Source organism: Drosophila miranda, assembly GCF_003369915.1.
Source record: "Drosophila miranda strain MSH22 chromosome Y unlocalized genomic scaffold, D.miranda_PacBio2.1 Contig_Y5_pilon, whole genome shotgun sequence".
Lineage (NCBI taxonomy): Eukaryota > Metazoa > Arthropoda > Insecta > Diptera > Drosophilidae > Drosophila > Drosophila miranda.
In genome coordinates this window covers 838,670-851,636 of record NW_022881647.1, presented here as the reverse complement: position 1 = coordinate 851,636, position 12,967 = coordinate 838,670, and the positions used below count along the sequence as shown (strand labels likewise).

The 12,967-nt window shown below is 45.7% G+C and overlaps 2 pseudogenes; one reads left to right on the top strand and one right to left on the bottom strand.

Annotated features, from left to right (window-relative positions):
- Positions 1-1,932: 1,932 nt before the first annotated feature.
- On the top strand, positions 1,933-3,983 carry LOC117195077 (annotated as a pseudogene).
- Positions 3,984-6,125: 2,142 nt separating this feature from the next.
- LOC117195052 lies at positions 6,126-7,774 on the bottom strand (annotated as a pseudogene).
- Between the last annotated feature and the right edge of the window lie 5,193 nt (positions 7,775-12,967).

The following is a 12,967-nucleotide window of genomic DNA, read 5'->3' as shown; positions in this document are numbered from 1 at the left end:
CTTATTCAATGACGTTTATTACCACTGTTTATTAGCGTTCTAGTTAATTAATTAAATTTAAAATTTGTTGCGAAAAAACTGCAATTGAATTGGCGGCAGTGTGACCACGGATTTATCGCTAAAATATACCGTCCGACCCTCAGAAATATACCAAAATATATACGTCTCTATTGTCAACATATACCGTAAATATACTGACGAATTGAAGTTCAATTATGCAAATTCCTCGTTTTTGATATTCCGTCGCATATTACTAGCTAAAAGATCTCTCAGCCGTGCCCACATAATTGTAACCATTAATGACTCAATTTTCTGCTTGACTGGCTTATTTTAAACACTTGCTTTTATTGAATTTCTATATACCTTTGAAAATTAACTTTAATAGATTGATGAAATTGTGTAACGTCCAGAAGGAATCGTTTCCGACCCATAAAGTATATATATTCTTGATCAGCATCAATAGCCGAGTCGATTGAGCCTGTCTGTCTGTCTGTCTGTCCGTCTGTCCGTCGTCCGTCGTCGTCCGTCCGTCGTCTGTCCGTCTGTCCGTCCCTTCAGCGCCTAGTGATAAAGACTATAAGAGCTAGAGCAACGATGTTTTGGATCCAGACTTCTGTGCTATGTCACTGCTACAAAAATATTTCAAAACTTCGCTCCGCCACTTCCGCCCCACAAAGAACGAAAATCTGTGGCATCCACATTTTTAAAGATACGATAAAACCAAAAACGCAGAATCGTAGAGGATAACTATATGTTCTAGAGTTTAAAATCTCAACCAGATCGTATAATTATTATAGCCAGAATCAAGAAAACAATTTCATTCTTTCTCGCTCTGTCTCTCTCTAACACACAGGTTTCATGGTCGGTTTTGCCAATTGCAAAATATGAGTTCAAGGATCTCAGAACTATAAGAGCCAGAGCAACCAAATTTGGTATCCACACTCCTGTGATATCGGACCTTGACCGTTTCGTATCAAATTTCGCCACACCCCAACCGCCCCGCAAAGGACGAAAATCTGGGGCATCCACAAATCTCAGAGACTATTAAGGCTAGAGTAACCAAATTTGGTATCCGCACATCTGTTAGATCTCACTATAAACGTATATCTCAGAATTTCGCTCACCCCTTCCGCCCCCACAAAGGACGAAAATCTGTTGCATCCACATATTGCAGATTCGAGAAAACTAAAAACGCAGAATCGTAGATAATGACCATATCTATCAGATTGCTGAATCTGGATCAGATCGGATTGTTTTTATAGCCAAAAGCAAGAAATCAATTTTGCAGTGGCTACGCAGCGCCCGACGTCACGCTCAGACTGATTTTCTGTCTCTCTCGCACGCACTCTTTGTCGTGTCGTTTAATATTAGCGGCGTCTGCCGGAGGAGAACCATACTGACTAAGTATCGGGTATAAATGTAGAGTTGCGGTCTCCGCAGCAACTCACAACGTTCCCCTCGTTTTTCAGTGAAATCGCGGTCACATAGACAACATTTATAGACAACAAAAACCAATTCAACTAAATCTTAAGGGTGCCAGCTACTCCAGGATATGAGTCACCTGCCAGTCAATCCTTTACACTGATTGCCAAACATGTCCGATTCTAAGAGCCCCAACTCGTGCGTGGAAACACCAACAGCACCTGAATGGCTGTCGAAGTTGGAAAACCGTCGCGAACTCTTGAAGCGTTCGAAGCTAGGCATGAGTCGGGGGCCGGAGCACCCTGCACCGAGTGCAAAGACAAATGTCCGGGCCTAGATCTCACTTCTGGCGAAAGGTCTGCGCAACTGCAAGTGTCGCAAGAATCAACACATGTGCACGGATGATGACGCACCGGGTGGGCACAGTTCGAGATTCTTAGCCAGGTAAGGGCGAAGCCAGCGTTACTCGCAAACAAAGCGAGTAACAATAAATACATTTAGATATAAAATCAAGGCCCTGCCCAGCCAGCCGGTGCAACTGGAGTGGGTTCCCCGAATGCGGCTCCCGATGTGGTGACGGATTACATGGAGAAACTGGGTCCTGCCCAGATACCCGTGGCTGGCAGCGATGCGGCCACCGGCGGAAGCAGCAATTGGAGTTCCAGGTCCCTCCGCACGATCTGGATGCAGCTCTTTGCGATGGTCTGTCCGAAACAGAAGCGCCAGCTGCAGCAGTATCTGCAGAATCTGCGGCGAGCAATGCGTGGGCCAGGGAATTGTTGTGCGAGTTGGCAACCGCTTGACCCATGGCTATGTTGAGCATGTGACACCCCAATCCAATCGGAAGCGGCCAACAAGTCTGGCAATACCTGGGCCTTTCGCCCGTAGCTGATGCCACGCTGACAGAGCTTCTGTCAATCCGAAGGTGACCGATGCCTTGTCCAGCTAGGCGAATGCGCAAGCTGCTTGTGGCCTTCTCGGAACCCTTGACCGACTCTATAACTCAGTTTGAGGAAAACGGTGCCCCTCCACGCACAACCAAGGAGAAGCTGCTGGAAATCAGCAAGCCAGCGCTGCCAAGTCTCGTGACCCATGGCGTCATCTATGACAAAGTGCTGGCATGCTCCAGGTAAGAATACACTTGGGACTTGATTTTGATGAACTTCTTCAAATGAAATTCCTTTTAGGAGAAGAACTGAACATCTCAAGGGATCCAAGCTGGGCCCCATCGCCGAGTTTCGCAAGGAGTACGTGAACAACCCACAATTTAGGGCCGAGATCAACACCATCTGTCCCCCACCATGACAACGGTAAGCCTCTCAAATCCTCGCAGCTACTCCATTCAACTCTCCGCTGCCGCTCAAGAATCCGGTGCAGGCTAAATTCGGTGCCCAAATGCGACAGGACACGCCCATGCGACGCGTCAAGTTCGGCGGCGCCTCGAACATTGTCTACGACTGCGTCTGCCGGCCAACATCGGACTATGAGCGCGATCCAGTCTTTGCCCAGATAATACAAGCGGAGCCCTGAAACAGGCGCTGTAGAGGCGCGAGCCGGACGTCCTCCTCCGCCCGTAATCATTGCCAGCTCGCCAGCTGCCGTGGAGAGTCTAAGTCAGCTGCGTGGATTGTCGCCCACAACCACGGGGCAGCTGCAGCAAGTCGGAGTAGACAGGAATATGCTCCATTTGACATGGCCAATGCCAGTCGAGACATTTCATACGCTAAGCCCTACGCAGAGCAGCGATTCCGGCTTCCATTCGAAGCCTCGACCCAGGCTATGGCAGCGATGATCTTACCCCCGGCCAGGGAAAACCACCATTCCAGGCATCGAAGACATGAACATGTATCCCAACTGTGGGGGCATGCCGGAGCAGTTCCAGCAGCTGCGACTGCAGGGCACCGAGCATCAGCGAGAGGTGAGATTATTCAGAGGGCACACCCCATTCAATCTAATCCTACTATTCATGCTTTCCTAGAGCCCGTGCCCACATCAACTGCGGCGATTGCAGTCAGCCATTGGCTGCGGAGAGGTGGCCGTCAAGGCGGAACGTGCCGGCAAGGAGATTGCCTGGCATCCCGGCTGCTTTAAGTGTCACACCTGCCGCGAGCTGCTGGCCGACTTGGTCTACTTCTTCCACCAGGGACAGGTGTACTGTGGTCGCGACCTGGCCATCAAGCTGAAGATCCACGCTGCAAGGCCTGCGACGAGCTGATCTTCACCAAGGAGTACACGGCCGCCGAGGGCGCCACGTACCACATAAAGCACTTCTGCTGCTACCAGTGCGACGAGCCGCTAGCCGGTCAGCAGTACATTCCCGATGAGAAGTCGAACATGCCGCTGTGTCTGCAGTGTCAGCTGCCCATCGGTCCGGCGGACCAGGGTGTGGCCTGGGGCGACATCCACTGGCATGGCCAGTGCTTTGTCTGCGCTAGTGTCCAATGCTCGAAGTCGCTGATCGGTGGCCGATTCTGTGTCAAGCAGGACTTGCCCTTTTGCAGTCCCACCTGTGTACGCAGCCGGATTCCATGAAAATGTCACACAAACTCCGAACGGAACACTTAACAGTATTTCAATGTGACTGCACAAAGTATGAAAGCATAATGTAGCCCCAATACGAATATTCAACTGATTGCAACAGACTCAAAAGTGCCTAGAATAGATTTCAATGCAACGATATTTACAACTCAAAACACTTTTGCCGTGCCAATAGACCAATAGAATATGTATACACCTTTAGTATATATTATATATACAAGAGATATTTACACATTGGAAAGTATCATGTATACAGGAAACAAATTTTTTATAACGCACACGAATTTTGAATAAAGCCTTTTAAAATTACAAAACTGCCTTTCTATCGAATATCCTATCAGTGGTAGTTTCAAATCAGATCATCAGGATTCTGGTTATCGGATAATCCCTATCTATCGCAAGGATAAAAGCTAATTTTGGGGTATTCTTGAGTTTGTTACGTATTTTGCTGGTAGTTTTTATTGGTAATTGCATTTCTCGTGTTTTTATTATTTAATCATATTAATTCCACTTTTGTTGATCTTTCTGTGTATTTTTATGTGTATATGCATGATGTATAAAGTTCTTTCCAGAGTAGTTCATGCATTGCACAAAGCGAAACAAGAGAGGAATCACATTCACATATCGTATCTGCCAAATTACAATTGAGAGATAAGTGTTTTTATACGGTTCATATACATATATGCATACATATATATGTGTGTTTATTTCAAGGATACTTTCATAGATTCATTTTGTTCAGTTCATTCATTGTATTGCTAATATGGGTTTTCATGGGGAGCGTACTATCCATTTGCTTCTCTCACAGATACACAAGAACGGAGCTCGGCAGTAGCTGCAATTTAGCGGTGGCAATGAAGTGCTTTTGCCACCCATCACTAGGAAGTTTTGTTCGAGTTTTATGGGTTCTTTTTCTGTCTGACGGTGGGGGTAGGGAAGGGGGGATGTGGGCTGGGTTTGGGTTTGGGTTCGGTTTCGTTTGGGTTGAATTCAGCATGATTTCTAGTTTTCTATACTCTTCAGTTAGTTATTTTTTGATCTTAAATTAACACTAAGTTGCTTTTGCTTTGCTTTGTTTCGTTTTGTTATTTTTTTGTTTAATATGTATTAATTACATTGATAATTAGTTTATTTATAATTTCTGTTCGTAACATTTTACATGATAGGATTCTTGCGTGTGTTTATTTATGTGAGTGTGTGTGTGTGTTTTTGTCTGTCTGTATACATTTTCGTGAGTTCTTTTCCGTATTTTGCTACAACAAAACTATGCTTACAATAATACTTTAGTTACAAGTTTTATTTATTCATTTCATCTTGCTTGCTCTTCTCGCTTTTCATAAGTTTCCTCTGCGCTCTTCATGCGTCTTTTCTCTTCTCGTCTCTTCTCTACTGCTAATTTCTCGCTTTGCATAACTAAAAACAATCAACAAAAGGAGTTAAGTTCAAATAATTTGTTTTGCAACTAATTATTATGTATATGTATAATCTAAATACGTATATTTAATAGGGGCGTTGGGAGTGGTGGGGAGGGGAGTGTGGGGATGGGATTGGTACACATTATGCGGGGGGTGCGGGAGTGTGTGTGTGTGTATGTGGTGGATACGGGTGAAGGAGGAATAAAAACACTAATTACAAAGCGATATGCAACACTTTTCGGGTGTCTGCCAGTGTCACCACACACACATGGCGTGCCCAAACCTCTCGCGCGATTGTTTTTCTTGCATGTTTTTCCATTTTTTTTCTTTGTTTTTGTTTTAAATAACTAAAAAAAACTGTATAACTCTTAAACCAGGCGTCTCTCTGTCCGCTCCCGTATGTCGTCCGGTACGGTCTGGTCTGCTCTGTTGTACACATCTTAAAGCTATACACAAAAAGTTAAGTTGAATTGTATAAAGATTCCTTCTTCTGTATTGATTTTTGTATCCGGCAGAGGAACGCCGCTCGCGCCCCATCCCACTGGTTGACCCAGCGGGATGGATGCAGCGTGTTGGCATCGGCAGCAGGATCACGTTCGTGAAAGTTCCTTAGACGGACGAAGTCTAGAATCGAATCGTCTGCACTCCACTCCCACTTCCAGGCGGAGCTGAGCCGAAGGGAGTGCCCTGAGCTGGGAGACAACATACCACCAATCCACATCACGTCCACGTTGCTCTTCTGTCGGTTTGTCAACAATTCGTGTAGTCGCTTGTGTGTAATACAGTTCGTGATTGCGCTCCGGCAGGGTGCTGTACAGGTTGGTGATTCAGATGAGCGGCAGTCGGACCAGCCTCCTTGATGCGGAATATCAAGTCGTCCTTGCGCGAGAATTCCGCCGCGTCGAACACTCTCGGATGAGCCAGCCCCAGATGTTCTCCATAATGTTGAGGTCGTGCGCAATGGACGGCCACTTCTGGGTTTTGAGACCCTTGTATTGAGCAGGTCCTGGGCCGTGGGCAGTGCATGCGAATCCAGTTGTGGTCCTGCAGCACAACTCTGTGCTACGACCTAGTTTGCTGATGATATTCGGTTCGCTCGCGCATAACGGCTCGATGCATGACTCAGGACGCAGTTTGGCTGACGACACCTCCAGATGGAGGGCCCACCCACACAGATCATCAGGTAGATGTAGACAGAGTTGCCGCGCGGCCGCTGCGACAGGGTGCGCTCGTAGTTCCGCAAGTCGTGAAAGTAGTAGGAGAAGCCGTCGGGTCCGTCCAGGTTAAAGCGCCGCTCGTGTGGAAGACCACCGTCGCCAGTGCTCCTCGCTCCACACGATGTACGTGTTGGCGAAGTTGAGGCGTTCCGTCTGGTTGTACTGCGAGAGGGCGGGCTCTGTTTTCAGCTTCTTGGCGCAGTTAGTTGAGCTGGAAGAAGAGGCTGACGAGGAGCTCGACGACGCCGACGAGGAGAGGAGGAGAGCTCGATGACGAGGACGAGGTGTTGCATTGCGGCGGCCGTGGCTCGCAGGAGCGCGTTGGCAGCGGCCGCAATGTTACTGCTGTTTGGTCGCCCACTGCCGTGACCCTTTGGATGATGGTGGGTGATACACTGGAGCCGTTCGACTGCTGTGTGGGCGCATGACTGGAAGCTGTTCCTCCTGTACTGGAGCTGGCCGCTGAGAAGTTGGAGTTCTGGTTCAGCGCATGCACGGGCAGATGGGTCTGTGGCGGTTGCTGACTTTTCAGCGGCACGTACGGATTGCTGTGCTCATCTGTGTCTGTGGCTGCAGGCTGGAGCTGCTGCTGGGGCTGTGTCTGCTGGTAGTACGGATGGTGGTAGCTGATGTGCTGCTGGTGCTGGTGGATTGTGGGCTGCTTCAACTGCAGCTGCTTTAGCTGTGTCTGCGACTGGGCCAACAGCTGCTGCTGGTGCTGATGTTGGTGATGCTGGACCGTGGTTGCGCTCGGCATCTGCTGTATTCCGGATGCTTCAGATAGTAATGCAGAGCATCAGGTTATTGGCACTGGTCTGCGCTGTGCTGGTGGGGACCTGGAACAACTGTGGGATTGCCAAGGCACACCGCGGCCACTAGCTGCACTGTGGTGGTGTTCGCTCCTCTGGCTGCTGGCGTGTATGGCAGTGCGCTTCCGCGCTGCTCCAATCGCCCCGCGCTGGCGGCCAGTGGGCGGCTGACTTCGGTCATAGATGAACTTGTGTGAAGTTCTGCAGATCGTCGGACTGAGCACGATCGTTTTCATTTGGAATCTGTTTTGCGATGAGGATAACGATTCAATTCGTTTGAATTTCACTTTAATTTCGGTTTAGTTGCTCATGAATTGGATTTGTACCGTTCCTAGTGTCTTTCTTGGTGCTATCCAGCACTGGTTTTACGCCCACGCGTACTGGCGATGTGGCAACGCTGGGCAAATGCAGTTCAGGGGGATCGAAGTCGGGGGGTCCGGTCTTCTCACAGTTTTTTGGAGCTTCGATTACGCACGCAAAACGCTCACGCCTGGCTTGATTTCCAAATGCGTTGTGTGCGTTTCGAGTTTTTGGTTTTTAATTTTCGGCTTTGGGCAGCAACCTGTCCGTCTCCGATCTCACTGCTAGCAGCTCTCTCTCTCTCTCGCTCTTTTTCTTTCCGTAATGTGCGTTATCAAAGGGCTGGCCGATCAACGTGAAACTCTCTGGGGCTGCTTTGCTGTCTTCTTCTGATTGCAAAACTCTCTGCTCGTAAAAAGATGTCGGTTTACTTTCCACCCTCAACCGGGCACGTACATGCTTCGTCTCTCTTTCACTCGCGTGTGTGTGTAGCTGTGAGCTGAGCTGTTATGGGTATGGGTATGTGTGCGAGCACTTCCAATATGTTTATCCTCTTTTGTTGAAGTGGTTTTTCTTGTCGTTGCCTGCCTGCCTGCCTGCTGGCCTGGCTGCTGCTGCTGCTGCAGTTGCTCGTTGTGCTGTGCAAATGTTTCCTTGTTTCTTTATTCTGCGTGCTCTGCTGCTCGCTTCGTGCTGCCGCTTGCTGCTGGCTTCTCTTAGTTATTCCGTTGTCGTCGACGTTACCTGGAAATAAGTAAAGCAGGTATGTGAAAAAGAGTCTTGTTTCACACTTTGCATTGTGTGTGCTTATATATGCAGTATACATACTGTGCATGTAGTATTTCTGTTTGTGTGTCTGTACCAGATGCAGCCCAAAACATGTATTCAATAATTTTTTGGCTGGTGAAATCAACAACCAAAATTTTCTGAACAGATGTTCAAAATGCTCAGATTTCAGGTCGGGTCGGCCTCTCCTCTCTTCCCTAGCAGAAAGTAAATAAAAGGTCTTCCTCCGGCTATCCGTCTGTCTGCCCGTCTTTTTCTCGCCGCCTGCCTGTCGTCGGTCCCTTTTGTGTATTCTCTTTCAGCACGAATGAGAGCACATCTACACGCAAGTGCAGTTTTCGACTTGCAATTTTAGTATTTTGGAATTTTAAGCGTTGCATATTGCAACTCCGTTCCGTCCGCCCATCTCTCTCCCTCTCTCTCTCTCTCTCTACTTAGCTTCTAAGTTTACCTTTTGTTTTTTTTTGTTCATTCTTTTCGTTTTTGTTGTGTCTGCTCTTGTCAGTGTGGTGTGGTCCATTTCTTGCGAAAATCGAAACAAGTGGTTGGAGGGTCAAAAGTATAGCACAAGAGAGAGCGCACACACACAGCGAGAGTGAGAGAGAGCGAGAGCTAAAGGGAGAATGCAAGAGAGCAGGTGTTGCAGAGCTGCACTGAATTACTGTAATCCTACAGTCCGGGTTCCAAAAATATATATTCTGGATTTTTTTTCGATTGGAATGCCAATATAAGTTTTTCTATTATTTCCATTTGTTGTTTTTTTTTAATTATTATTTCAGAGGGCGCCGCGATAACGTTTGCGGCCACATCCCGGATTAGTATGTACATATGTATTTGCCTTTATCAATCTGACTCGAAATGCGACTGCGAATCCGACTATGACTATGGGGGGGCGATGACGACAACGTTTTCGCTGGCCACGCGCACACACATGCTCCACCTAGTATTCCCGCTCCCCCGGGTTAAGGGCGGCGGCACCTAACTAACTAGTCGCCTAGTAAATTTCATTTCAATAAATAGTTCACCTCGTCCACTCTCGCTCTCGACATCCCCTTCCACTTCCCTCTCGCTCTTTCTATTCCCATCTGGGAAATTGTGAATTTAATACGCCTGTTTCTTGCCAGAGCAGTCCTACTGCAATTTCTCCAGTTATAATGAAATTAAACTAAGTCTGCTCTTGACGGGGATGAAATCCTGTTTTTCGATTAAGCAAGGGAAGAAAGCTGGCGCTGGCGCTGCCGCCTCAGCGGCTGCCGCAGGGCATTGTATCCGTTTTACTTCATCTACGTCGCTCGTGTATACGTGCTTCTGTGTGTGTGTGTGTGTGTTTGGGGTTGCTCTGCGGATGTCAACTGAAGGACTTGGACTGCTGCAAAGTCGGTCGTGTATCGCTGTAGTCCGTCAGCTGTGGCACGGAGTAGGTGCAGCTGGGGCCAAGTTTCACCAGGGTCTGACGGTCAGCGGGGTCGAAGTTCAATGTGGGAAGACGAGAAGGCTGGGTAATTTTTTTTTGAATTTAAAAGAGACTTTTGCCAATTGGCCCGAATTCATAGCCTCTTTTCGTGTTTATACACAGCTTTTGATGAAATAATTTTACAATATTGAACACACTAGAGGAACTAAGAGATATTCCTTAATCGGGTGGGCACTGTATGTACAATTTGGAGGAATGTATTCTTTTCAAAAACAAATGCCCTTGGCAGTTCTAGTCACATTGAAAAACAGTTCACTGACTTCTTTTAGGGGGAATTGAATCTCTATAAACGATTGGTTCCACGCAACCCCAGGTCCTTACCGATCAATATGATATGTCAATCAGTTGCTGGAGCAAATGTCTGTAGAGATTTCCACTTAACGCTTGAGCTGAAAGCGACTTAGATCTACAGTTATTGCTGCAGCTTTCTACGGATAAACAGCTGGCCCACAATCGATATCATTCTCCGCCGCTCATTTTCCATGTCGATTAAATTCCGCACTGCATTCTTCTGCGCAATTATAAGAAGTTTGAGATATGTACGGAGCACTGATTGATAGTTTAGCGAGTGCTCACAAGTTCCAAGCACACACACACACACACTCGTGATAAGATACCGCAGAAGGCATCAAGCAAAAGCTCAAATGGCACGAGAACTTTTTTTTGTTTGAACTTTGGCCTTGTGTTCGTAAATGAACGCCAAAACTGGTTGTACTTGGGTGAAACTACATATTTCACTGCCGTCGCAGTAGCAGTCGCTGATGCTGGTATCAAGAATTTGTAGGAGAGCAGAGCCTTGGAATCGCTGTAGGAATACAAGTTTTGGTTTGAAAATGTGTCTCCTTACAAAGGTAGTACAATTTTGAGTCGTCGTTTGTAACGCTCTGAAGGGAGGCACGTTTTTTATATTCATGAGAATGAGACATCAGAGAATCGGTCCAAGCTGTTTACCAATTTTTAAGATATGTCAGGCTCGTTTTTTCTGCAGGAAATTGTACTGGAATTCCCTTCTTGTTGTGCGGATGGATAGTCGAACGAGCAAAGGCAACGTACAATCTAATCAATGGTGCAAAATATGCCTTGACAAATTTCTTAATTAAGTTGGACATCTGTAAAACAATGACTAATCAGGTTTTTAAGCAATTGTCTCATGTTCGAGGAACTGTTTCAGCGTTATTTGCCGTGATGTTAGCACATTTTCATTCACAGTGATTCACGTTTAAGTTAAGTTTACGATATGTCGTTTGAAAGCGTCATATCTCCGCTCGGAGATATGACGTTTCGAAACGACATACATTCTTCGTAATTATTTAATATATTTAACTTATTTTAATATTTGGTCTGTCCACCCTTAGCATTGACTACATGCTGGAGCCGTTTTTCATCGAATTTATCAATTTTTGTAGGTCATATCAAAGGGAATCTTTTGCCACTCTTCAATATGAATTCTTTGAGCTGATTGCGGTTTTTTGGGCTGTCTTTTTCCCACTTTCTTCTTCAAATAGGCCCACAAATTTTCAATGGGGTTAAGATCGGGACTCTGGGGTGGTGTATCAATAACTTTTCCACAGTTGTAAAGCAGCCAAGCTCTCAATTGGACTCTTTATGTTTGGGATCATTGTCTTGATAAACTTAAATTTGGCCCTATTGTCCGTAATGAGACCAAATTTCTCCGCACTGCTTTTTAAATTTGTTTTTAAAATTTGGAGGTACTGTTTGGCATCCATTGTGTTCTCAATAAATTCAATATTTCCCACTCCTCGGCTAGAGATGCACCCCAAATCATAACCGAAAGTTTTCCAAACTTTACAGTCGGAATGATGTTTCGGTTATCTAAAGCTGTTAACGGCTTGCGCCATACTCTGGGTGGACCATCATTGTAATATAGCATCATTTTTTGTTTCGTCGCAAAATATGACGTCATCCCAATACTCTGCCGGCTTACTGATCATGTTAACAGCGAAAGTGAAGCGCTTTTTCCACATTGACCGACGAAAGCAGCGGTTTTTTTCGTGCCACTCTGGAGAGTATTTATGGCGTAGAATAACCTGGCGTACTGTTTCGTGTGAAACAACCAAGTCAAGTTCTTCGTCAAGTTCCTTGGCCAGAGTCCTGACCGATATTTGCGGATTCTGATTAATTTTCCTCATGATTATGCGGTCTGCCGTTTGTCTATCTTCCTTTTACGGCCACCTCCAGATTTGGTTTCCAGTCTCCTTCGTTCTTCGCGCGACTTAGGACATTGTTAATTGTTTTCCTTGATACTGAAAACATGTCTACCATGTCTGCAACAGATTTGCCCAACTGGTGATTATAGTAAATCAACTGGACAACGTCAAAGCATAGTCTTTTGCAAGGCATTTTAAAAATTTCAGAAAGTTAGTCTGTAGATGTGCAACGGTCAAATTTCGCAACCAAATCAAAGTCAATGCAAAAATAGAGCATCACTGAGCAACGCCAAAGCATAGATTACGGTAAAGTCCCGTTTTTTCTAAGAACGAGATCAAAACAGAGCTCGAAAACGAAATGTGTAAAGAGTTTCTTGACAGTGTCAAAAATGAGTAATCATTGTTTTTGTTGTTTTGTAAGTTACCTATTTATAGTTTTGTTATTTTTTTTTCACTAACTACTTTATAATTAATCCTGAATGGTTATGAATTAAAAAATTTGATAAATTTGAACCAAAGGCCATTATTTTTCTAATCCAAAGTCAAAAAATTTAATTTATTTTCAGTGTGTAAAGAGTTTCTTGACATACTGTATCTCCGCCGTGTTACAAACGACATATCTCCGCGGGGAGATATGACGTTTTGAAACGACATATCTCCGCCGTGTCACAAACGACATATTCCCGTAACTGTAACTGTAAATGTACCGTAAAAATATTGTCTTAATTGAGCAAATATAGCTACTGCATAATTTATCAACAGCGTTTTTATTAGGAAGTTAATTTCATTAAACAAAAATTGTTAAAGAATGCCGTGTTGTATTTAAATGTAATATGCA